General features: G+C 44.1%; 1 long non-coding RNA gene across 1 annotated transcript; it reads left to right on the top strand.

Moving 5' to 3' along the window:
- The first annotated feature begins 180 nt into the window (after positions 1 to 180).
- On the top strand, positions 181 to 24,647 carry LOC116272417. Its single transcript, XR_004181102.1, has 3 exons — positions 181 to 1,852; positions 2,002 to 2,110; positions 23,895 to 24,647. It is a non-coding gene; the product is annotated as an uncharacterized LOC116272417 (long non-coding RNA).

The following is a 24,647-nucleotide window of genomic DNA, read 5'->3' as shown; positions in this document are numbered from 1 at the left end:
GTTTTCAGTTCTTGTGATAGTTTGCTAAGAATGATGGTTTCCAGCTGCATCCATGTCCCTACAAAGGACACAAACTCATCCTTTTTTATGGCTGCATAGTATTCCATGGTGTATATGTGCCACACCCAGCCATCCCATTACTGGGTATATACCCAAAGGATTATAAATTATGCTGCTATAAAGACACATGCACACGTATGTTTATTGCAGCACTATTCACAATAGCAAAGACTTGGAATCAACCCAAATGTCCATCAGTGACAGATTGGATCTCTGTGCTTCTAAGCTCTCATTGTATGGACTTGTGCTGTCTGACAGAGTAGCTACCAGTTGCAAGGGACCATTACAAGTTAATTAATTAAAATTACAGAAAATAAAAAACTCACTTCCTCAGTCACACTGGCCATATTTGACACACTCAATAACCACATGTGGCTGGTAGCTCCCACATCGGGCAGCACAGATACTGATCATTTCTTGTCTCACAGGAAGCTCCACTGGATGGTGCAAATCTAAATAATTTCCTTCTTGGCTTCCTCGGAGGCAAGGCCTCCCCCATTGCAGGGTTGCTCAGGCTTAGCACTATTGCCATCTTGGACTGGATTCTTCTTTGTTGGGGGGTGGGGGGCATCCTGTGCATTATAGGATGTTTAGAAGCATTCCTGGCCTCTATCCCCTACATGCCAGTAACAGCCACCCCCACCACCCAGTTGTGGCAATCAAAAAACGTCTCGAGACATTGTCAAATGTCCCCTAGGGGACATCTATGCTGAAGCTGGCTGGAGCTCTGGGGATCAGGGAGGACGTCTGTAAGCGTGCTTATGAGTTGTAAGCTCTAAGACGGTAGGGACATTGCATAGGGCAGGTCAGGCACATTGTAAGTGATCTTAAAACATTACAATTGAGAAGAATTTCAGAGTGACGTTTATAGCCAAGAAAGATATTCTTCCCCCTACTGGGGCATTCCCTTGATGTTAAATTGTCATGTGTGTCAAAACCCTAAAGAACTGCAGGGAAGCCTATAACTCCAAAGGAAGGCAGAGGAAGGTCCCAGGGGACAGGTTGTGGGGTGAGTTCACTTATTCCAGTCAAGGTGAAGGAGTTGCCTCTGGGCTTCACTCTGAGACTTGCAGCCTAGTGTGCTAAGCTCCCGGTTCCCAAAGTGGCCATTCCCACGCTGAACGGCATTACTGCCTCATCAGCAGCTTGTCAGCTATAAATTCTAATCCCAGGCCGGGTCTCTCTTCCCAGGACCAAAGTCATAAAGATGTTTGCCCTTGCACGGGTGTTTGACATGTGCTAGGCCACATTTGTGTATTTGTCTTAGGGCCCTCTTGAGAGCTTAGCACTTCTCTCTGACCCAGGCTAGGCTTTATGTGCTGTGCATTCCTCCTGAACATGATGTCATGTGCCTCACCATGGAATTCTGCAGCCAGGCACAGGGGCTCAAGTCCAAAGATGGGAGGACTTAAAAGGCTTAAACAAGCAAATGTTTTCCATTATTTAAGGTTTTAAGAAAACTGAATTCTGAAATATTTATGGTCCTGGACTCCTTTGTGGGTCATCAATGACCTCTTTCCTTTTAGGAGGTATCTCATGGAGAGGGCGTCTTGGCCTGCTCCCCTCTGGGGCCACTAACTCACACCAGAGCTGACTCAACCATTCCAGGGGAAGACTGGCAAAGAGTTTATTCACCACACACGTCTAGCTGAAATGAATGAAATCAGACTCAGCAAAAGTCAACACTTAGCATGGAAGGCAAAGCAGAGATGAAGGGTCACCCAGCTGCTGCACACTAGCCTTTAGCTTTAGCTCAAGTTGTTCTGCTTTGAAGGACAACGCCAATCATCTTGTAAGTAAATGAAGACAATGGTTCAACAATGCTGTCGAGTCTGAGAGAAAAGAGAAGCCATCCCTATGCCCAAAATTTAGTATATGTTAGGATTGGGGTGGGTTGCCCAGTGCCTTCTGAGATGACCTGTACTCTTTTCTTTTATCCAGGAGCAAATAGAATCAATGTGCTCTGCCTAAGGGTCTGGCAGCACAGGAAGTGGTCCAGGATGATTTTAACCCTGTTACAGGATCCAAATAATTCCTGATATGTATGAATGTAAGGCCCGTTCTTGTATCCAGCATTTCTCAGTGGGGATGGTTTTGACATTTTGGGTGGGATGAATCTTCCTTCTGGGAGTGTCTCCAGCACACAACAGGGCACAAAATGCAAGTGGTGTCCTCCTCTGGTCATTGTCACAACCATCCACCCACCAACGCATGCATTCCCGGGCACCACGTGGTGGGTGGCCCTGCCCCCACTCAGCACATTGCAAGCTTATTGCCGTAGAAACTAGAATGCTAGTACTACCCATGGGAGCAGGCAGCAGGCCTGTTCTTTATTTATTTTACTCTTAGATTCTGCAGACCTCAGATTTACCCACTGTTATTGATCTGTGGAGGGCTTTTGACTGCCCATTTTCCCCCTAGAGTGAGCTCATATGAGTGGAAAAGAAGCAAAGAGGTAGCTGTTACACAGCTGTTCCATTCCTGCTCCCTGTTCATCTCCTAATGTTGTGAATACACCCTAAGAATTCTCCCAGGTGTGGATTAAGATGACTTAAGCCAGGAAGAAATTTGCCCCAAAGTACATTTCCCCATCTAACATCCTCATACAGGCCCTCTTGCTAGACCCACATTAATGAACTACAGCTTCTGACTCCCAGCAGGCCCTCTTTCATTTTCCATCATCTTTCTCTGTCTGTATTTTATAGCACAAGCTACTGAAATTATCAGGTGATCAGAGAAGTCTAGAACTGGATATAAACCAATAGATCATCCAGGAACGTGGCTTTCAACCTCCAGACTTTGATGTCTATTGACTGTGAAGATACTGGAGGGGACTCAAAAGCTATTATCATTTTCAAAAATGGTGTCAGAACGGTTCAATGTACTTTAAATAGGACTCACAGGTGTATTAAAATGTCAAGCTTTCTTTTGCCTAAAACTGTATGAACACGGTGCAGTAACTGGTTATTTCAATGCTGACAAAAGTTCTGATTGACAGAACTTGCACTCATTATATATCACTCAGTACCTAACGGATATGATAATTTCAAATCAGGAAGATTGTGGAGAGAGATTAGCAAGAGGTCTTTAGTGGTAAAAGGACTAAGGAAATTGTAGCCCGATTGTCTCTTTCTTCAAAAGTTGAGGCCCAGAGATGTGAAGTGACTTGCTGACAGTTGGATGATTAGTGCTCTAGAACTATGGTGGCCATGCCACACCAGGACAGTTCCTATGTGCTCCTGTTGTCCCAGTACCATCACCAATAGGAATCCCTGTGGCTCTCAAAAGAAATCCAGTTTGATTAATAAATTACATAGTCACTCTACCTAAAACCCAAGTCTCCCACTGCCAATTCATCCCTTTTCTCGCCACAAAACTCTACCTCTTTCTCTCTCTTTCATGGTTCTGAATATTGTTCCTCCTCTCTGATTCCATCTCCTATGTTTTTACAAGTAGGTCATCCTCCACATTTGGGTGACTATAAATGACAGCTCCAACTCCAGATGGCCTGAACCATGGGACCTTTTGTTCCTGAGTGGAGGAAGAAGGAAGATGGTACAGGGGCAGGGGCAGCTGGGCCCCAGGCAAGCCAGGGCCTTGCCCAAGCCTCAGACAGTCACCCACGTGCTCCTATGTTCTCAGTGACAAAGGCTGGGAGGGGCAGAGGGAAGCTGGTGAATTTTTATGATTTAAAATATATGAATCCACACTGGATAGAAAACACTACAATGTAAAACACCACCCATGCAGCTCTGAAAGTCCAGAACGTCCAGGTGACTCCAGTATGGTGTTCATAGACTTTGGCAATACTTTGAAAACCTCTGTGAATAATAAAAGTTAAGCATGAGAAAGAAAAGATTTCCCATAAGAAAATATAAACCAAACCCTTTTCCTTGTCTGCCACATGGGGCCAAACATACCAGTGTGTTTAATTGGTAGATCAATACCACTCTCAAGAATTTCTTAGATGCCATAAACACACAATGCAATTTTGGCGGAGTCCCACAGCAAGCTATAATCATGAGAGGGGAGGACCTGGGTTCAGCAGCTGTGCTTTATTCCTGTGTTGCTTTGAACTCACAGCAGAGCTAAATACCCGGCTCACAAGACCTTCTGATAACAAAGTCCAGCAGACTTGGGAGTAACTTGGTTGTTTTTGGTTGTTGTTGTTGTTTTTTGAGATGGAGTTTTTGCTCTGTTGCCCAGGCTAGAGTACAGTGGTGCGATCTTGGTGCACTGCAACCTCAGCCTCCAGGGTTCAAGAGATTCTCCTGCCTCAACCTCCCAAGTAGCTGGCATGACAGGCATGTGCCACGACACCTGGCTAATTTCTATATTTTTAGTAGAGATAGGATTTTGCCATGTTGGCCAGACTGATCTCGAACTCCTGGCCTCAGGTGATCCGCCCGCCTCGGCCTCCCAAAGTGCTGGGATTAGAGGCGTGAGCCTCTGCACCCAGCCGAGAAACTTGTTAAAATGAAAATTGGGTCTATGTAGACTGGGAGATTAAAAAAGACTCCATTTTAATATAAGGAACCTTGCTTTACTGTTTCATTAAAAGGTTTGCTAGTACAAACTGAAAATGTAGGAGCCTTTTTTAAAAAGCAGGAACAAAAACAACAACCTCTGCTGTGAAAGGTACTAAAATAAAAGCTGCTTTTTTTTTCTGCAGTCTCTCTTTTGACTTGTCACAAGGCTTTTAAAATCATTCTTATTTGCTATTTAATGCCAGTCTAAGTAAAGGAAAATTAAAATTTTAAATTGTTAGCATGAATCTTACCTTTCATCTTTATATTGTGCAAAGCCCGCTTTAAATGAAAATATAAGAGCATTTAATTTGTATGCTAAATTGTTCAAAATGATGTAATTTGCATATTTCATTCTTATCAGAACAGTGGAAAACGCTGCACTAAACTAATTCAATGCTTTCATTTCACTTCTCAATAATGCACATTTTTTTTTTTTTTGAGACACAGTCTCGCTCTATCCCCCAGGCTGGAGTGTAGTGGCATGATCTCAGTTCACTGCAACTTTTGTGTCCTGGGTTCAAGCGATTCTCATGCTTCAGCCTCCTGAATAACTGGGATTACAGGCACCCGGCACCACGCCCTGCTAATTTTTGTATTTTTAGTAGAGACAGGGTTTTACCATGTTGGTCAGGCTAGTCTCAAACTCCTGACCTCAGGTGATCCACCACCTCGGCCTCCCAAAGTGCTGGGATTACAGGCGTGAGCCACCGTGCCCGTCCTGATACACGCACATTCTATCAACACTCTCTATCTTTGGCTTACTGAGAAGTAAGGAAGAATTGAAAAAAAAAAGGCCTATGGGTTGCTTTATCTTTCCCTTTCTCTCTGTGTCTTCATTTTCAGTGTAAGTTGTTTGCAAATGCAAAGAAATAACATGAGTAAGAAAGGACAAACCAAGTTTCCTCAGTCATATGTTTCTTAGAATACCATTGCTGCCTTTGTGTTTGAAGCAAGTTTTGGTTCTCAAATGGAAAGTGTGGCCTCTCAGGGCTGTCAGCGTCCCTCCCCCTCCCCAGCTAACTCAGTCATAGACAAAACACACTTTGTAGTCACTTAGAAGCTCCATGAACTCCCACACATCATGAATACACCAGAATTCTGAGCTCATGGACAACGCTCCATGTGAAAGGGGTGACAAGAAAGGATGGGCACACGTATCTCCTGTTTCTGCTCCTTCCACGTTGTCTTATCAGAATTCACTTACAAAATACAAGTTTAAAGAGGAAATTATTACAATTTTAATATGGTGGCCGCAGAGCATGAAACTCATCAAGAAGTCCTATGCAAGCACACAGGCGATGTGCCATGAAGCTGGCCCTGCACATGGGGTGGCAGCATGCATGAAAATGGTGAAGAGATCACACGGGATCGGGTGGTACACTGAGAAGGAACTGCGGGCATCCAGAACTGCACACAGGGCAGTGTGCACAGCAGGAGTCCAGGGCAGCCAGAGATTCACTACCAGAGGTACAGCCCGAGAGCACAGGCATGCCAGGAAAGAGGAGACAGGCAGAGATAGGAAGATCAAAGTGGAAGGAGAAAAGCCAGAGCGCTGGTTAACTAAGACACTCAGCCGGCAGTATCGGGAGAGATCACAAAATGAAGGCAAGGGAATCACGGCAGCGAGATACTAGCAAAGGGGCATTGGAAACCAGTGGCCACGTGGCTCTGATCCCAAGCACTGAGTGCCCTCCCCGGCATCTCTGTGGGGCTGTGAGGTACGTTTCATGTGTCTGGACGCGGCTCCTCAGCGTGTCCTTCCAGCTCCTCTCATCCCTCTGCCCTCTTGGTAAAAACAAGACATTTTCTAGGAGTGAGGCAACCTCCCTCCCCGCTGCCCTGTAGAGAGCAACCCTTCTGCTTTTCCAGTGTTCTGAGAATACTTTTCCTGATTTATCATAATGAGAACAGGCGGGAAACTAGCTACGTTGAACATGTGATGTACAAGGTGGTTAATGGTGACCCGCCAGTGAGCAGGACGCCGGGACCTTGTGCAACCGTGAGACTTTGCAACACCGCAGCGGAAGGCTGTCCCTCAGAGGTGTGTAGCCACCTAGGGGCCTCCTTCTACCACCCATGACTAAGTCTGCATTAGCTTAGAGCAGGGTTTCTCAGCCTTGAAACCATGAACATTCGCAGTCAGACAGTTTTCTGTTGTGGAAGACTGTCCAATGTACCGTAGAATGTTTAGGGGCCTCTCTGGCTTCTGCTCACTACATGCTAGTAGCAACCCCCTTTCCCCACCGTGTCACAATCAAAAATGTCTCCAGACATTGCTAGATGCCCCCTGTGGGAGATCATCACCCTGGGTGAGAACCTGTGACTTTGAGCACATGAGCCCTGCAGAGGATCATGTCTGAGAGGACGCCACTCCCACCACGTGCTCTTCCAGCTGGAATGGCTCTTCGTCTTTGCAGTGCCTGCTTTTCTGAAAGTGTCTCTTTATTGCTTTGTCTTCCTTCTAACACTATATCTCCCACTCCTGGGCAAGTTAGTAAGGCCTGGGGGTGTAGTAAAGTCACTCAGTGGGAAGTCTCCTTGCTCTGTGTCCACCCAAACAGAGTTAGGTCAGCCTTGAAAGTCACTGCAAAATATATATATCCTGAGGCCTGCAAAGATTTTTGTGAGTTCACCATCCCTTTTCTAACTCTCTGGGGTACTGTGTACTACTATGTACTATGCTCAGTGTTTGCCAGCCTTGTCATATGTTTTGTCTCATTTAATCCTCAAAGAGAAAAAAAAAAAAAACTCCTGTAACATAACAGCATATCTCCTATAACTCTTTAAAAAAGTCCCCATAAAATAGTATTGACTCCCATGCTGGGAATTAATAAGTAACTTGCCTAAGACCACCCAGGTAGTAAATGGATTTGAACTTGGGTTTTTTGGCTGCTGATCTAAGACCTTTTCTATCAATGTTTCTCTGGCTAAGTGCATGTAAGAATCACCTGTGGGTGTTGCGAACAATGCAGGTTCCCAGGCCTCGTCCCTAGAGCCTTGGTAGGCAGGTTTAGAGCAGGCCCCTAGAATCGGAATTTGAAACAAGCAATTCCGGTGACGGCGGTGCAGGTGACTGCCCCTTGAGAAACACTGAACTCCATTATTCTGTGATTCCTGGAGAGCTGTCGGGGAAGGAGAGAACAGAAAAGAGAGGAGAAGGACTGAGAGAGATTGAAAGCACTCAGACTGATGCAGGATGGAGAGGCATTGGTTCCCTCCTTCCTCTCTCGTCCTTGCAGGCTTAGCCACATGTCTGACAATGGCAATGCCATGTCCAAAACTCCACACCCATGAGATGCCCCTTGACCTCTCCTGCCTCTGTGTGCTTGGGCAGCCTGGGTGTGGCTTCCCCCAGCTCAGTCCTCAGGTGCCAGGACCCAAGCTCCCATCAGCGAACCTGACTAATTCACAAAGCAGTTCTTTTTTTTTCCCTAAAGTTCTGGGGTACATGTGCAGAACGTGCAGGTTTGTTACATAAGTGTACATGTGCCATGGTGGTTTGCTCACCTATCAACCTGTCATCTAGGTTTTAAGACCTGCATGCATTAGATATTTGTCCTAATGCTTTCCCTCCCCTTGTCCCCCACCCCCCAACAGGCCCTGCTATGTGATGTTCCCCTCCCTGTGTCCACGTGTTCTTATTGTTCAGCTCCCACTTATGAGTGAGAACATGTGGTGTTTGGTTTTCTGTTCCTGGGTTAGTTTGCTGAGGATGATGATTTCCAGCTTCATCCATGTCCCTGTAAAGGACATGAACGCATTCATTTTTTTTTTTTTTTTTTTTTGAGACGGAGTCTCGCTCTGCCGCCCAGGCTGGAGTACAGTGGCCGGATCTCATCTCACTGCAAGCTCCGCCTCCCGGGTTCACGCCATTCTCCTGCCTCAGCCTCCCAAGTAGCTGGGACTACAGGCGCCCGCCACCTCGCCCGGCTAGTTTTTTGTATTTTTTAGTAGAGACAGGGTTTCACCGTGTTAGCCAGGATGGTCTCGATCTCCTGACCTCGTGATCCACCCGCCTCGGCCTCCCAAAGTGCTGGGATTACAGGCTTCAGCCACCGCACCCGGCCGAACTCATTCATTTTTATGGCTACATAGTATTCCATGGTATATATGTGCCACATTTTCTTTATCCTGTCTATCATTGATGGGCATCAATTCACAAAGCACTTCCATTAGCTTCATTTGATTATGGAAATTAGCCCACTAACATTGCATTTGTTTGTCCACAGATGCTTTCTAAAATCCTTGGCCTTCCCTAGAGATTTTTCCTGGAATCTTTGTCTCCACTGGCTAGATCATGAAAAACCTGGATCAGCCTTAAGTTGGATGTCTGTTCATTTTTGCATTTAAATAGTCTGGCAAAGCAAGAGGTACAACACATCCTGGTTTGATGTACTTTCCAGCAAAAAGTATTAGCAAAACAATAATAATATTCAGAAGGCTCAGTTCCCAGTAGAATTCAGCACATACTCCAGATCTCCTGAGGTTCAGGTCCAGCTGAAGGGAAAGGAATGACTGAGATAGGTTTGAGTTTCAGACTTGTGTTTCTCCCAGCTCCCTTGAGAGACAAAGAAAACCTGCCGATAAACACAAAACACAGCTCATTGCCCTGCTACTTGTTTGCAAGCAATTGTATGTCTGTCCTACACACCTCACCGGGCTCATGGCACTTTAAACAGCTTTCTGTGATGTAACACACCTAGGTTTTCACTCACACTACGCTCAGGGAATTCAGTCTCTCGGAGTCATGACTACGTGGTCCTTCACTGCTGAAACCATTGCTGCTGGTGGCCTTGGTTTTTATTTGTTAAGCTGTAACTTCAGGAAAGAGCCAATATCCTCCCTCCCTCCCTCCCTCCCTCCCTCCCTCCTTCGTTCCCTCCCTCCCTCTTTCCTTCTTTCCCTCCTTCCCTCCTTCCTTCCTTCCTTCACTCCTTCCTTCTTTCCCTCCCTTCTTCCCTCCCTCCCTCCTTCCTTCCTTCCTTTCTTTGCCCCTCCATTTCTCTGCCTCTTCTTCTTCTCTTTTTCCTTCTTTCCCTATCCCCTCCCTTCATATTCCCTCTCTCTCTCTCTCTCTCTGTCTCTCTCTCTCTATCATGGTTAACAACACATGCTTCAACAGGTTTTTTGACCTCTTGAGAAGTATGTGGTTAAAAAGTCTCTTTGCTATTCCTGTCTTGTACCTAAGCCACCTGCCCCTACCCCACCCCTGCCATACACACATTCATACACACAAGTAAACCACTGGTACTGATGTATTATTTTTCTTTCCAAAGTGTTTTCAACATATACGTAAGCACATTTGAATAGATGTTGTCAGCCCCCAAACGACAGCCTGTAAAACACAGTGTTTGCACCTTTCACTTTCCACTCACTATTACGTCTTAGAGATCTTTCCAAACATAAAGACCTCGTTCATTCTTTATTATGGCATGTTAGTACTCCAGTTGTATAGATTAGCATAATTTATGTAGCCAGTCCTTTATTAATAAAAATTCAAGTTGCTTCCAATACGTGGCTATCACCAACAATGTTGTAGCAAGTAGCCTGCACTATGTCTTTCTGCACATGTGCCAGTCCGGGGCATAAACTCCTGAGGACGGCATTTGGGGATGAGTGGGTGTGCGCACATGCAATCTGGATAGATATGAACAAATCGCTCATCGTAGGCACTGCGTGACCCTCTCTTCACCAATAGCACAACAGGGCGTGGCAGTCCCTATTGCAACGAGTTCCTGAGACTTTCCTGGGATAAGAAAAAGGTGAGGGAGTATAGAAGGTTATTTAATTGGAAGTCCAAGCTCCCCCTCTCACTTCCCACAGCTGCAACCATCAAAATTCTCAAACCCGATTCTTTATTATACAACCCAAGAAAGATGTATTTTTATATTTAGAATTGTAACCTAATGAATTAAGATTTTTTTGACTGTGAGTAACAAAATACAGTTCAACTCAGCTTGGCGGTGGGCTGGGGGAGAAAGAGGGGCAGGGGGTGGTCACTGTAAGGAGAAGGACACATTTCATGGTACTGGACGCAGGAGTGCAGCAATGCTCCCAGAAGGGACAGCATCTAGGAGCTGAGAGACCCCAGCACAGCCAGGGACACAGGGCCTGTCACCCATTGCTGCTTCTATTTGGGTCTTCTTTCTTGAAATATTTTTTCCTGTCTTCTCTTCAATCTTTACAACAGGTAAAGGTGGAAGCTCACAGCGACCAAATTCACAGTTGGAGAGACTCAGTGACTTTGTGTGCACGTGTGCATGTTTGTGTGTGAGTGTGTGTGAGTGTGTGTGTGAGTGTGTGAGTGTGCATGAGTGCATCAGTGTGAGAGTATTTGCTTGTTAGTGCGAGTGTGCACCAGTGTGTGAGTGTGCATGTTAGTGTGTGAGTGTGTGTGACTCCATGTGAGTGTGCGTGTGCGAGTGTGCATGTGCGAGTGTGAGTGTGTATGCTAGTGTGCATGTGTGTATGTGAGTGTGTCAGTGTGTGAGAGTGTGAGTGCACGGGATGCTTTTCTGCTTTGATTTCCCATTCCCAGAAAAGGGTGTTGGCCCTGAACTTGGGGCCAGGCACCCATGCCTGGGCCAGGCAGCTGTGAACAGCAGAGCTTGGTTATATTGTCCAAGCTGAAATGTGGGTCCTGCTGTTCTGAGTGGGCAGAAGAGCCAGGGGAATCTTTCCAAGCTGGGCAGATATTCCACATGGCATCTGCACAGCCACAAATACAGTTGTTTATCTTTGTCACTTTAATTTTATAACAAAAACATTATAAAAACAAGGCAGAAACATAATGAACTCTAAGTGTCTAATAAATCTCTCGGTTAAATGGCCCTAGTGGTTTCTGAATTATCCCAGAATAGGATAATGGCAGAAATGAAGTAGGTATAAACTGGACAAATTCTCACCTCTCCTGTTGTTTCTTTTCAGCAGATAGTTTCCTAAAAACTGGGTTATCAGAGACACTTTTTTAGAGTAAAACAATTTTTTTTACATTTTTAAAAACAAAGCCTCTCTCCCATGAATATCCAGAAAGACCATACATTTCAGGGCCGGCCTACAGGACATATTTCAAAGTGACATGTATTGTCATTTTAGAAGAGTGAGCTGTTTTTTTTGTTTTTTGTTTTTTTTTTTTAACTTAAAGACAAAATGGCCAGGGAAAAAGCTGCCAAGTCTCTGAGTAATCTTATTGAGGGTTCAGTTTTCTAAGTATGACCTTATGCTAGCAACAGCCCCTGAGTAACAAGAAAACAAGCCAAGCTAGGAAGCCTTGTTTCTATGAGACACAATTGTAAGACAGCAAAGTCTGAAGGTGAATTCTAATTATGTAACATGAATGAGTCATCAATGCCGTCAGAGATCACAGACAATGAAGCAGTGACCCGCCGTCTCCCCACACTTGCAAAGCACACAGGCTCTGTTTCTCATCCCCCCCACACCTTCCTCTCACCCTCCCTTCCTTCCTTCTTTTCTATTTTTCTCTTTTCTTTTCCATTTTGTGCTGCATTACTCAGGGTTCTCCAGAGAAACAGAACCAATAGGATGCACGTATATATTTAGAAAGTGATTTCTTGTAAGAACTTGGCTCATGTGATCATGGAGGCGGGCAGGTCCCAAGATCTGCAGGATGAGTCGGCAAACTGGGGACCCAGGAGAGCTGATAGTGTGGTTCCTGTCTGCATCTGAGGGTGTGGGACCCAGCAGAGCTGATCACGTAGCTCTAGCACAAAGGCCAGCAGTCTTGAGACCCAGGAAGATCTGATGTCTCCATTTAAGTCCAAACGTGAGAAAAAGCCAATGTTCTAGTTCAAAGACAACCAAGCAGGAGGATTTCTCTCTTACTCAGGGGAAGGTCCACCTTTTTCTTTTATTCAGGCCTTCAACTGATTGAACAAGGCCCACTCACCTCGGGAGGGTCACCCGCTTTACCCAATCTACTGATTCACACATTAATCTCATTTCAAAACACCCTCATGGGAACACCCAGAATAATGCTTGCCCAAATGTCTGGACATCCTGTGGCCCAGTCAGGTGGACACATAGAACTAACTATCACATGTGCCTTCCTGTTCTTGGGTGCACTGGTCACGCATGCTATCACCCATTTCCCGTTTAGAATCTTTTCTTTACAGCAAAGTTTCTAGAAAGAGAAGTCTAGACTCTGTCTGCAGTTTCTCATCTCTCATTCGCAGGTCAACCCAGCGACAGTTGGCGCCTGTCCCCATCATTTTGTTGAAACTGATCTCAAGAATCTCCAAAATCTCATTGTCAAGTTATTTCCTCTCATCTTTGTGTAATAACGCACCATCCTGAATCTCCTCCAGCCCTCTCTCTTCTGTGTGGCCCTCTAGGAGTGATAGTCCCCAGGATCCTGCCATCTTCCTCTCTCTCTTTTTTTTTAATTTATTTTTTTGAGACAGAACCTCACCCTGTTGTCCAGGCTGGAGTGCTCACTGCAACCTCCACCTCCCCAGGCTCAAGCGATTCTCCTTCCTCAGCCTCCCGAGTAGCTGGGATCACAGGCCCACACTCCCATACCCAGTTAAATTTTGTGTTTTTAGTAGAGACAGGGTTTCACCATGTTGGCTGGGTTGGTCTCAAACTCCTGACCTCAGGTGATCTGCATTGGCCTCCCAAACTGCTGGGATTACAAGTGTGAGCCACCGCGCCTGGCCCCCTATCTCATTTAACAAGTTCTGTCTGGCTGATGTTATAAGCGCTCTTGCTTTAACCACCAGCTCTAAGCTCATGACTGTAAAATCTCTGTCTTCAACATTCTCTCTCTCTGAATCTCAGACTTGGGATATATAACTGCTTACAGATTCTCTCCCCATTGGACATTCTCCACATAAAACTGGAACTTAACATGCCACATTCAAATTCGCCATTTCCCCCATAGACTTAATTTTTAATTTCTTCTTTCTCAGAATGATACTAGCATCCATGCAGTCTCCAAAGTTTTTTTCCGGGAGACATTTATGACCAATGGCTCCCTTGTAATTCAAACCAGTTACTATGCTCTTTTGGTTCTCCTTGCTAAATATCCGTTTCCTCTCCTCTTCACTGTACCTGTCTCCGGCTTAATCTGAACCTTCCTTATAATTCTCATCTGGAGCACAGCTTTATAATGGATTTCTCTCCACCTCCATTTCAACTGCCCCTTTAATGAATTAGCGACTATTTTCAGTGTGATTCTTATGCAAGAAAATGTAATCAAGTTAATTCCCAATGAAAGCGTTTCCAAGCCTACCCCATTGCCTTTAGGATACAATGTGAAGACAATTGCAACAGTCCGGGAAAGAGGCTGTAAGCTAAGACAGAGGCAACTGAGATGGAGACACAGGGCAGAATGAAGGGAGCTGGGTGATCCTACAAGCTAGAAATGCCAAGATCCCATTACTGATGAGACGATCAGACGTGGGAGTGAGAGTAAAGGGAGATGAAGGAAATCCTCTCCATCTTGACTTTGATAATAAAGTGAATCATAGTCTTGTCCTCTGAGCTGGGGAACTCTAGATCCTGACTTTCCTCAAAGCAAACAGCAAGTGAACTTACTTGGGTGGGGCACCCTGTCTGGGGAAGCAAAGCCTTCAGGAAACTCAAAGATCAGCGTAGAGATGAATCAGAGACCCAGTAATGAAGAAATCAAAATTAATACCAGATGGGTGAAGGAGGCAGTTGAAAGTCCTTGTAAATAGTCAGCGTCCAAGAGCACTGGAGGAGTGGAAGGTGCCACAAGGAATGCTCTTCTGCCAGGAGATTCCTAAAAATCTGCTGGCAAAGACCAGAGAAAGAATCAGAGCCATGTGCCCAGCAAGACATTACCTAAGCTCAAAAGGGTTTAAAGGACTCATAACCCTGCCTTTTACCCTCAATTATTTCATGATCACCACCATGCCCTTTTTCCTGGTCAGGTGGTTGGCAGTAGTTTGGAATATCTTACGGTTTGTAGAACACGTTAAAGCATGAATGATGTATTGCTATGCCTTCAGCGTGCATATTTGGATGCCCTCACAGATGAACTAATAGCTCTTTTCATCTCACTTTCCTTATTGAGTCTTGCCCATTTACAACAAAGGAAAGGCTTGTTTTGTAGATCTTTAAAACACACCTGAGGATTTTGAATTCATTTATAAGCCAATCCCCTCCAGTGATCATTCAGTAAGAACCAAAGTCATTTGCAAAGCTATACACCAACAACATGTAAACTGGTTAAATGGAGCCAAACCACCCAATTTGACTGTTCAGCCAAATTCAAGTACGTCCAATGCATTGGGATATTAAATCCCAACAAATTCTTCCTTGGCATGGCCTGACAAGATCACTGGTATTTATTGGTTGCTTTTATACAAATGGAAAGAAATATATCATAACCAAAAACTTTTCCCAGGCAACCTTGGTAGAATCTTGCATGAGACCCAAGAGCGGGCTGAAGAACACGATCTTTGCTGCCAAAGAGCAACCTTTTGCTCTGCAAGCAGGTGGCTGATGAGCTGTTTTATGAAGGGTTTAATGATCTCTGTCTGCCTTAGTTACCTCCCAAAATAAACTGTGTGAATCCCAACGTGGTAGAAGGACTGACTCCCTCATCAACTGTCAAGCAAAAATCTTGGTAGGGCTCCACAGCCTGGGGAAATAAAATTGCTAAGGAAGACAAGTCAGTGACTCTGTAGTTTCAAGGGACCTCTGCTTCAGATACTGTTAGCAGCCCAGGAAGTAGCTCTGCTGGCTGCATTGATCCTGGGCCCAGAATTACCCTCAGGCAGAACCATCAGGAAGACAGAGCTAAATCAGTCTCCATTCCCTTGGGACACTACTCATTTGGCCTAACCAGAGAGCTTCACTCAATTTATAACATTCATAACTGATAAAGGCCTTTTCTGGTATGCCACTAATTATATATCCAGGTTATAACCTAAATAAGATACAAAACTGAGGATGCATTTTTGTGTGATTTCTTTATTTTACACACGAGGAAACTGAGACTCAGGAATGGCTGAACTGCCCAAAGCTGCACACCTGAGAGTAGAGCCCAGGTCTCCTGACTTGCAGGTTACAGTTCTTCCCGCTGTGAACACCATCACAAGCTGCCAGCTGCACATGGCTGAATGGGAGTTACAGAAGTTTGGAAAACCTGGTGTATCTCTGCAGCTGCCATGTGGCTTTCCATCAAGGACCTTAAATATAAGGGTCAGATATCAGACTAGAGAAACACCCAAGGAGGGATGAGAAAAAACGTAGACTGGATGGTCCACAAGCCTCAGTGTAGGAAATGAAGTGGATTAGCCAGGAAATCAGGAATCTAGACTATTTTGAGGGGGGCATAAAAGCTGCCTTGCTCAATCCTGCTTATTTCAATCTATAGAGAGAACCGCCCTACGAGCAGAAGCTTTGCCATTTTTACCCATGCCTGAGCCAAGAGTGTGTCTTCCTTCATCCATATTTCTAGCTTTCTCCCTACACTCTCCTTTCTTTGGAAGGAAGTTATTTTCCTTTCCTATCACTGAAAATTCTAACAGAGCCCCACTGAGAGTCTTCTTCATCCTAGGTCCTCATTTAAAGCAAAATTTTACTGAGCACTTACTATGCACCAGGTGCTCAGCTGGGGTAACAAAGATGGAGCAGTCACAGTTATAATCCACAAGGATCTCCTCATCTAAAGGTTCTGTTTATGTAGAGTGCTGGCTTGCACCATGTGGACAGTGAGCATACTTCTAAACCCCAAATCTCAACATATGGTCCAAGAAAACACTGCTTTTCTAATTTGCAAATGTTTTATGTGAGTGTCTTTAAAAGGCTTACAAATTGAATTGTGTTAGTAAGTCCTATAACAAGTTCCTTTACTAGAAAAAAATAACTTTTATTAAATCAGGATTTTTGAGAAAAGTCTGTGCTCTGTGTTCACCAAATCCATATGTTTTAACTTGTAAAACCTCCCTGTAATCACAGTCTATTGCAGTTGGGAAGGATCTGAAATGTCACCTAATCCACAAGATGTAAAATTTTTATTTTTTAACAATGAAACAATTTTTTAAAACAAATATTACTGTGACTTCCAAAATAATAAAATAGTTAAAACGGCACCTCTCTCCTAAAAAATGATGAGCTTGTTTACTCTTCCTGTTGCAAATGAGGAAACTGAGATCCAAAAAGAGTGAGAATTCAAAGGTCTCAAAGAAAGTTATTTGCAGAGTGAGGGTAGGAACATAGGATCCTTTCCTACTCTCTTTCCACCCATTCATCCATCCATCCATCCATCCTTCCATTCACTTACTGATCCACCCATCCATCTATTCATCTATCCACCCATCTATCCATCCATCCACCCATTCACCTATCCATCCACCCATCCATCTATTCATTCATTTGCCATCCATCCATCCATCTACCCACTCATCCATCCATTCACCTACCCATCCATCCACCCACCCATCCATCCACCCACCATCCATCTATTCAACCATCCATCCACCATCTATCCACCCATCCATCTATTCATTAATCCACCCATCCATTCAACCATCCAACCATTCATCTATTCATCCGTCCATCTATCCACCCACCATCTATCTATTCATTTATCCATCCATCCATCATATATCCACCCATTGATCTATCCATCTATCTATTCATCTATCTACCCATCCACCCCCATCCATCTATTCATCCATCCATTCATCTACCCATCCCTCTGTCTACCCACTAATCCATCTATCCATCCATCCACTTCACAAATCTTCAATAAGCCCTGGGGGTCCTGCACTTGAAAGAAAGGTAGACAGAGGCCAGACCATGCATGGCCTTATGAGTCGTCTTAAGAATTTTGGACACTGTCTTAAGAACAATAAGAAAAACATTGCAGTACTTTTTGTTTTGCTTGAGTTTAGGGATTTTATTTCAAAAATATTTTATTGTAGAATGTTTCAAAAGTAGAAAGAGTAGTATCAATTACCTAGCTTCAATAATTCTCAGCACATGGAAAACCTTGTTTTACTGTCTCCCCACTCTCCCCACCCTACTGGATTATTGGTCTGCAAATACTCAGTGTGAATCTTCAAAAGATAAGGACTCTTTTATATATATATATATACACACACACACACATACATACATACACACACATATATAACATAAAATCATAATACCATTATCAAACTTAAAACATTTCCATAGTAATTCCATAATATTAAAAATTCCATCAGTTGACTAAAAAACTTCAGGGATTGGGAACTCACGTGACACAGGTGACATTTTAGAGACATTAGCTCTGGCTGCAGCATGAAGAAAGGATTATAGGGAGATGAGCCAAGTCTCAAAGGCCAATGCAGTAATCCAGATGAGAATGGAAGTGGCCTGAACATGACAGCAGTAGGGACAGAGAGGAATGGAGAGGTACAACAGCACTGCAGGAGGCATCATTGAAAGGACATCTTGAAAGTTATGGGGAAGATGAACAATGGAGACCATTAGGATGAGGCCCAGCACCTAGTGTGGGTGGTGGTGCCATTCACTGAGAGGAGACCAAAGCTGAAAATATCCATTTGGATTAGCAGATGGGGTGTGTCTTTTGGAGAGGTGGAGCACAAGGTGGGAGAGGGACATCAAGGGGAGCTGTCCAGGGCCAGTTGGAGAGAAGACCCGGGCTGGAGAGACAGGTTCGGGAGTCCTGAAGCTGTAGGTGGAAACTGAAGTTGTGGTTGCAGGTGGTGAAAGCAGAGGAGGCTGAGGACAGAACTGGAGGCTCAGTGCCATGATGGGGGGTGAAGAGAAACACCCAGACAGACTAGCACCAAGGAAAGAGCATCATTTAAAAGGGGAAACATGGTCAATGATGTCAAATTTTGCAGAGATGTCAAGTAAAGTCAGACTCAAAGTGGTCCACTGGGTTTAGGAAAAAGGATTTAGAACAAAGGGTGTTGGGAAGAGCCTCTTTGGTGAGGTAGAGAAAACAAACACCAGACGGTCACCAGTGAAAACAGAAGAACTGAAAGTTCCTCCGCACCCAACCCAAAGTGCTAGCATTACAGGCGTAAGCCACCGCGCCCGACCCAGTCTGTGATACTTTATTATGGCAGCTCTAACAAACTAATACAGCTGGGCACTGTGATTAACGTAGTACTTCCTTCTTTTTATTTAATGTTCACAACAATCTCATGCGGTAAGTGCTCCTGTATCTCCTTTTCTAGATGAAGAGATTGAAGCTTACAGAGGGAAACACGCTAACTTGCATAAGGTGGGAAAGTTCATAAGCAGAATTCTAATGCAGTTTCCCAGGGATGCTGTCACTAAGCACCACAGACTGCGGGGCTTAAACAGAAATTGATTGTTTCACAGCTCGGGAGGCTGGAAGAGACCAAGAGGTCGGTAGGGTTGGTGACTCGAGAGGGCTGTGAGGAAAGAATCTGCCCGTGTTTCTTCATATCAGCTTTCCTCTCTATATTACTCCTCTTTACAAGGACATCAGTCCAGTTGGATGAGAGGACCACCCTGCTCTGGTAGGACCTCATCTGAACTAATTACATCTGCAATGACTTTATTTCCAAATAAGGTCCCATTCTGAGATACTGGGGGTTAGGAATTTAACATATTAATTTCGGGGGACACAATTCAACCCTCCTGCCCTGCTTGGATGAAGGCCATGCGAGCTGAAGGACTCAGTCAGCTAGGGGAAAACCTGACTTCAGGGTGTTAAAGGAAAGGCATGACTACTGGGAGCAAGTCACGAGAGAGGTCATATACGGAGAAAAGTCCCACAGAAGGCAAGACAGGATGGCATTGAGTGACAGGTGGAGGGATTCACTTGGGCATGAGAGGAGACATTTTCCTTATTGTGACAAGGATGCGGGAAGGAAAAAGGGATGAGTTGAAATGTGAAGTGAATCTGCAGATGTGGAGGAGGGAAGTTGAGGAAGTTCATTTCAGAGGGCTCCTGCTTTCTTTGTGGAGCAGGTGGGGAGATTGCCTACAGAGGTTAACAGCAGGGTTTAAGATTGGGGCACAGAAGACGGACAGGCAATAAAACCAGAGACGTTGAAAAACGTGGCAAAAGTTTGAAACATCCACTGTGTATAAACGGCAGCAGCCTGCTGTGTCTAGAATAGGCCCCATTCAATGTAGCATTGCAGAAGATAATCTACTCTCATTTTAATTAGAAAAATAGGAGAACAGGAAGGTGAGCTGGCCAGGGAACTCCAGAGGGTTGCCTGACAGTAACAAGGATCTAGATGGCATTGGTGACCGTGAGTTTGCAGTGGCACCGTCTGCAGGGTGTGCGGTTTTGCCAGCCATGCTCAATAGCTGGGCGATTGATGCAGAGTAAGTAAACAGCTGGGCTCATCCAAGGCTGGGCTTTGGCCAGGGCAATGCATTAAAAGGACAAACGGCAAGGAGGTTGAGTATATTGACAAGAGGAGGGTGAAGTGGGGAAGCTCAGGGGGTTCAGTGGGCAGAGAGGGAAGTGGGCTTGTGAGGAGGCTGTGGCTATTTCTGCTGAAGAGGCCTGCTCATGGCCCTTGCTTTTGGAGCACATGGCTGTTGCTGCTTCCTGGAGGAAGAGATGCTGTCAGATGTGGCATACTAATGAGCTGCAGGCTGACAGGCTCCCCAGCTGGTCTCCCTCTTCTGCAGTGGTCCTGACTGGTCCCAGCTGGGCAATTCAGCAATCTGTGCTCAGTGCTGCCACAACTCTCAGAGCATGCTCTGGGGACACACACCCCTGTGAAAGGATGAGGTTGGTACCAGCTGCCTTCCTAGTGGCGTGTCGATGTATCCCTGGGTCAGACTGCTCATTTCTCTGTTATTTTAAAATGCTGTATGGGCCGACTCTGTTTACATCTTGGATTTTATTACTGTAATCTTCTAAGACTACCAATCTTCCTTTAGCTGCCATATTTCAAATAAAAGCTATGGATATTATTATAAATATTATTGATATTACTATTCTATACATCTACTAATATTATTAGCAGTCAACTTGAAACTCTAAGTTACCATATTCACTTCAGTATCTTCATGTACAAATAATGGAGAAAAAAAACATAAATATTTTACAGGGGTGGTGACACACTACTATTATTCCTAGTACAAAATGGTCAACATTTAAAAAATATATACTAAATATTGTCAGAAGCAACGGGAGCTATTATACCTTGTTGATGAGAATATCAATTGATACAACCACTTTGGAAACAGTTTGGTATTTTCTGTTAAAGCTGAAAACAAAGCGGGCAAGGTGCTATGAGCCTGTAGTCCCAGCTACTCAGGAGGCTGAGGAAAGAGAATCCCTTGAGGCAGCCTGAACAACACAAAGAAACAAGGAAGGCAGGGAGGGATGGACAGAAACCTATCATCCAGCAATTCCATATAAACACAACAGAAACAGATAAAGATCTGCGTAGCATTATTATTCATAATGGGCTAGTACTGGAAACAACACAATTGTCCGTGAACATTATTAATAGGATGGAAAAATGCTGGCATATCCATACAGTGGAATACCATACAGCAATGCAAATTACAAACTACAGCTACAGGCAATAACATAGATGTATTGCTCAAACATAATGCTGAGTGGGAGAAGCCTACACAAAAGAACTTATGCTGTGATCCATTTACCCAAAGTTTAAAAACAGGGGAAGTCACTTTATTGTATAGGAGTGCCAAGTGACATAGTAAAGCACAGAGAAAACTAAGGAGGGAATGACCAGAAGAGTCCGGATAGTCACCTGTGGGCAGGCCCACCCTCAACAGAAAACTGGCACATTCAGTAATTGAGGACATATAAATATACTTTAGACACTGCTTTGCTTATATACAAATAAAAATCTGCAATATATGTCATATGGAATTATTCTTTTCCTTTGACATGACTTCAAAGTACATATTATCTGATTCTTATCATGAGTTTAAAACAAAGGATCAATGTCTGACATTCTTCCAAATAATAAATTGACAGGATTCCTTGGAGCATTACAAAAAAGTTTTTTTGTGGGGCTTAAGGTAAAAGTACAGATGGAGAACTGCATGTTATGGGCCTAATATTGTATTGTACTATAAAATTGTAAATTGTAAAATTATAAATTAAACTGACAAGCTGTTAAATAAAAGATGTCCCATCCTCCTACTTGGACAAATATCTCTTCATAGTGACCTGAGAAACCACGTTGGATCTTAGAATTCTTGGACTGCTTGGATCTTCCTGCTAGAACATGTGCCACAGGAAGAAGCTTCCCCTAGATCCAGCCATCCACCTCATGCCCCAGCCCTGTTCCATCCCATAACCCAAGGGCCTTGGTGCTCATATATATCACTCTTGAGTCCTCAAGTCTAAACTTCACCCGTGGCCTTTTACAAATATCTGCTTCCATGTTCCCCTCAGGAAGGACTTAAAGATGAGCCCACAAAGACCAGGAAGCAGGTTTGGAATCATTTGAACAGGAAGTCCCAATGTCCTGGTCCTTGGCACGCGGTCTCGAAAGGGAGACATGGGTCTCAGGTGGGCGTGGTCTCTTGGTCCCACAGACCTCTTTCCCCTTCAGAAAGTGCATGGCTGGAGGAGAGACGGAAGCCCAAAAGCACAAGGCCCAACAGAGTCCCTGGTGCATGCAGATAAGGGTAGTACCTCCTTTATGGGAAAGAAAGAGGTCACATTGGAAAGGGCACTTGGAAAGCTTCTGGAGTCCTGGCAGTACTCTATGTCTTGACCTGCGTGGCTGTTAAATTTATGACAATTTATTAAGCTATACATTCATTTTATACAGTTTTCTATATGTGTGTTATATTTCCCAGTAAAGAATTAATGACGCGTGTGTGTGTGTGTGTATATATATGTAATTTCTGGTACTGTAGTTTATGGTATCCCCATAGACAAATCAGCTCTGAGAGGTGTCTTACAAGCGCAGACACCTTGGGCAGTTAAAATGCCTCGAGGTGCGAGTACCTAAAGAAGCAATAGACAGGGCACTGGAAACGCAGTAACTCTCCCTTCTGGTTCTCCACCCCGTGTGGGGCCAAGATACTGGGGAAACCACACATGGGTTCAGGCAGAGCAAATGAGTCATGGGCCCGTGTCCTCTTGCCTAGCCACTGCAAGTGCCTCAGAGGAAAATTCCTTTTTGCCCCTCCTAGCCAAGACTATAAACACTGTGTTTATCAAACTGAAATTACAGGAGGCTGTTCCCATCCTGGTAGAAGCGAAAGGAGACCAACTCCCAATTATCCTGTTTGGAAAAGAGTTCTAGGAAGACTTCCTCCTAAGGGCAGCTGCATAGGTTCATTAAATTGTTTGCTGAGCTTCTATTATGTGCCAGGCACAATTCTTATTTTTCTGCTTCCCCTTTTAAAGCAACTTCTTACATTATTCTTGATAGGAAAACACCGTCCTTTTACAAAGATTCACATTACCAATTCTCAAAAAGATATTCATGTGCCCTATGTGGTTTAAATATGAGGGTTTTTCTAAGAATATACATCCCAACTATAACCTACAAATACATACACATACACACACACATACCACCTCAAAACAGCCTTCCAGCTGCAAGATGTTGAAAGAGAAGTGAAAAATTGGCCAGTACTAACTCACCGAAAGCCCAGTCCATGTTTTTCCCAAAAAAATCAAATTCTGGGCTTTGCATCTAAGCTATTTAAAAGCCACATTTCCAAAACACTAGTTTTTCTCCTTTTCTGGAAACAAGAAAAGCATATGGCTCCAGTGACCTTCGCAAGCTGCTGGTAAGAGGTAGAGTCAGGCACATCTTGTGGCTTCAAAATGATAAAAGCAGTAACATATTAAGTTGGTTTAAAGGGGGATGGTGAGGCCACAGGGATGGGAGAGTAGAAAACAATCAGTGAAATCGATGACAAGACTAAAACTGTAGGTTACAGGCAAGGAAATTTCACTCTCACCTCTACTATCCATACAAAACACCTGGCAAACATCTACCCATCTCTCAAGACTCCATTCAAGATTGACCTTCTTCCTTTGTGCCCTCACTGGATCCACTGCACATTTGACCCGAAATGATGTAACATTTTATTGTGCAGCATTTTTTTGTTTGTTCAGTGAGACTGTGGGATCCTTGAGGACATTACTATAGTTTATGCGTCTTTGAAGTTCCAACTAAAGCACAGTAAGAACCCCATAAATGCTTCCTTTGATTGCATGAATGAATGGATGATGGATTCCATTCACGAGACTATGGATTTGGCTTTTCCAACTGCTCTGATGCAATCCTTAAATGATGAAAAGCATCTCAATTTTTTTCAGAGTTTACCAACCTTTCCATCTCTATCTCCTGTTTTCAGATTCAGTAAGCTGTGAGGTCTGTAATGTCAGACACTGGCAAACATCACGTGTTCTTCAAGTAGAGTTATGAAAACGAAGAAACTGGTCGGCAGAGTAAAACGTCGGAATTGTCCTTTCCAAGATCCAGAGCTGCAACATTCCTTGGGGGAAAATGTGGACAAGGGTGAGTACTGATAGAAAAAAACAGACAATTTGTGATTCCCCTTTTTCCAGTTTGCTCAGCTTAAAGCCCCTGCAATAATAATACAAATAGTGGGGAGTTTTTTTGCTGGTTTTTTTTTTTTTTTGGTCATACATACCTGCAACTAACATTTGGGGAAAATACTGTTAAGTGTAGACTGCCAGATTTTGCTCTGTTAGGTGAATTTTTTACATGGATACACTGATGCCCACAGGGCATCCTCTTCCATCCTGAAATCTCTGGGGAAGCAGTCTTCTGGGATGCAGATTGATTATTCCAATTAGCATAATGGTGCCTGAGCAAGCCTGGAAGTTATACCCACTGAACTACTCATTCAGAAGCTGATCGCCCAGGTTTGGAAATAGCCAGTTCTTCGGTGCCTTGTTTCTCTGTTTGCCAGTCCCCTTTAAACCATTCAACTTCCGTTCGGCCATTCCTCAAGAAAATCAACTTGGCCTGGGGTAAAGTGTAGGATTAAAATAATCAATTTTTCTATCTAACCAAGGCTTTCTAAAAGGTTTTATGAAAATTCATAGAAGAAATGATGTGTAATTTTACCTATTAGTTGGCC

This window comes from Papio anubis, unplaced genomic scaffold (genome assembly GCF_008728515.1).
Source record: "Papio anubis isolate 15944 unplaced genomic scaffold, Panubis1.0 scaffold1013, whole genome shotgun sequence".
Lineage (NCBI taxonomy): Eukaryota > Metazoa > Chordata > Mammalia > Primates > Cercopithecidae > Papio > Papio anubis.
This window is presented reverse-complemented; position numbering and strand designations above follow the sequence as displayed.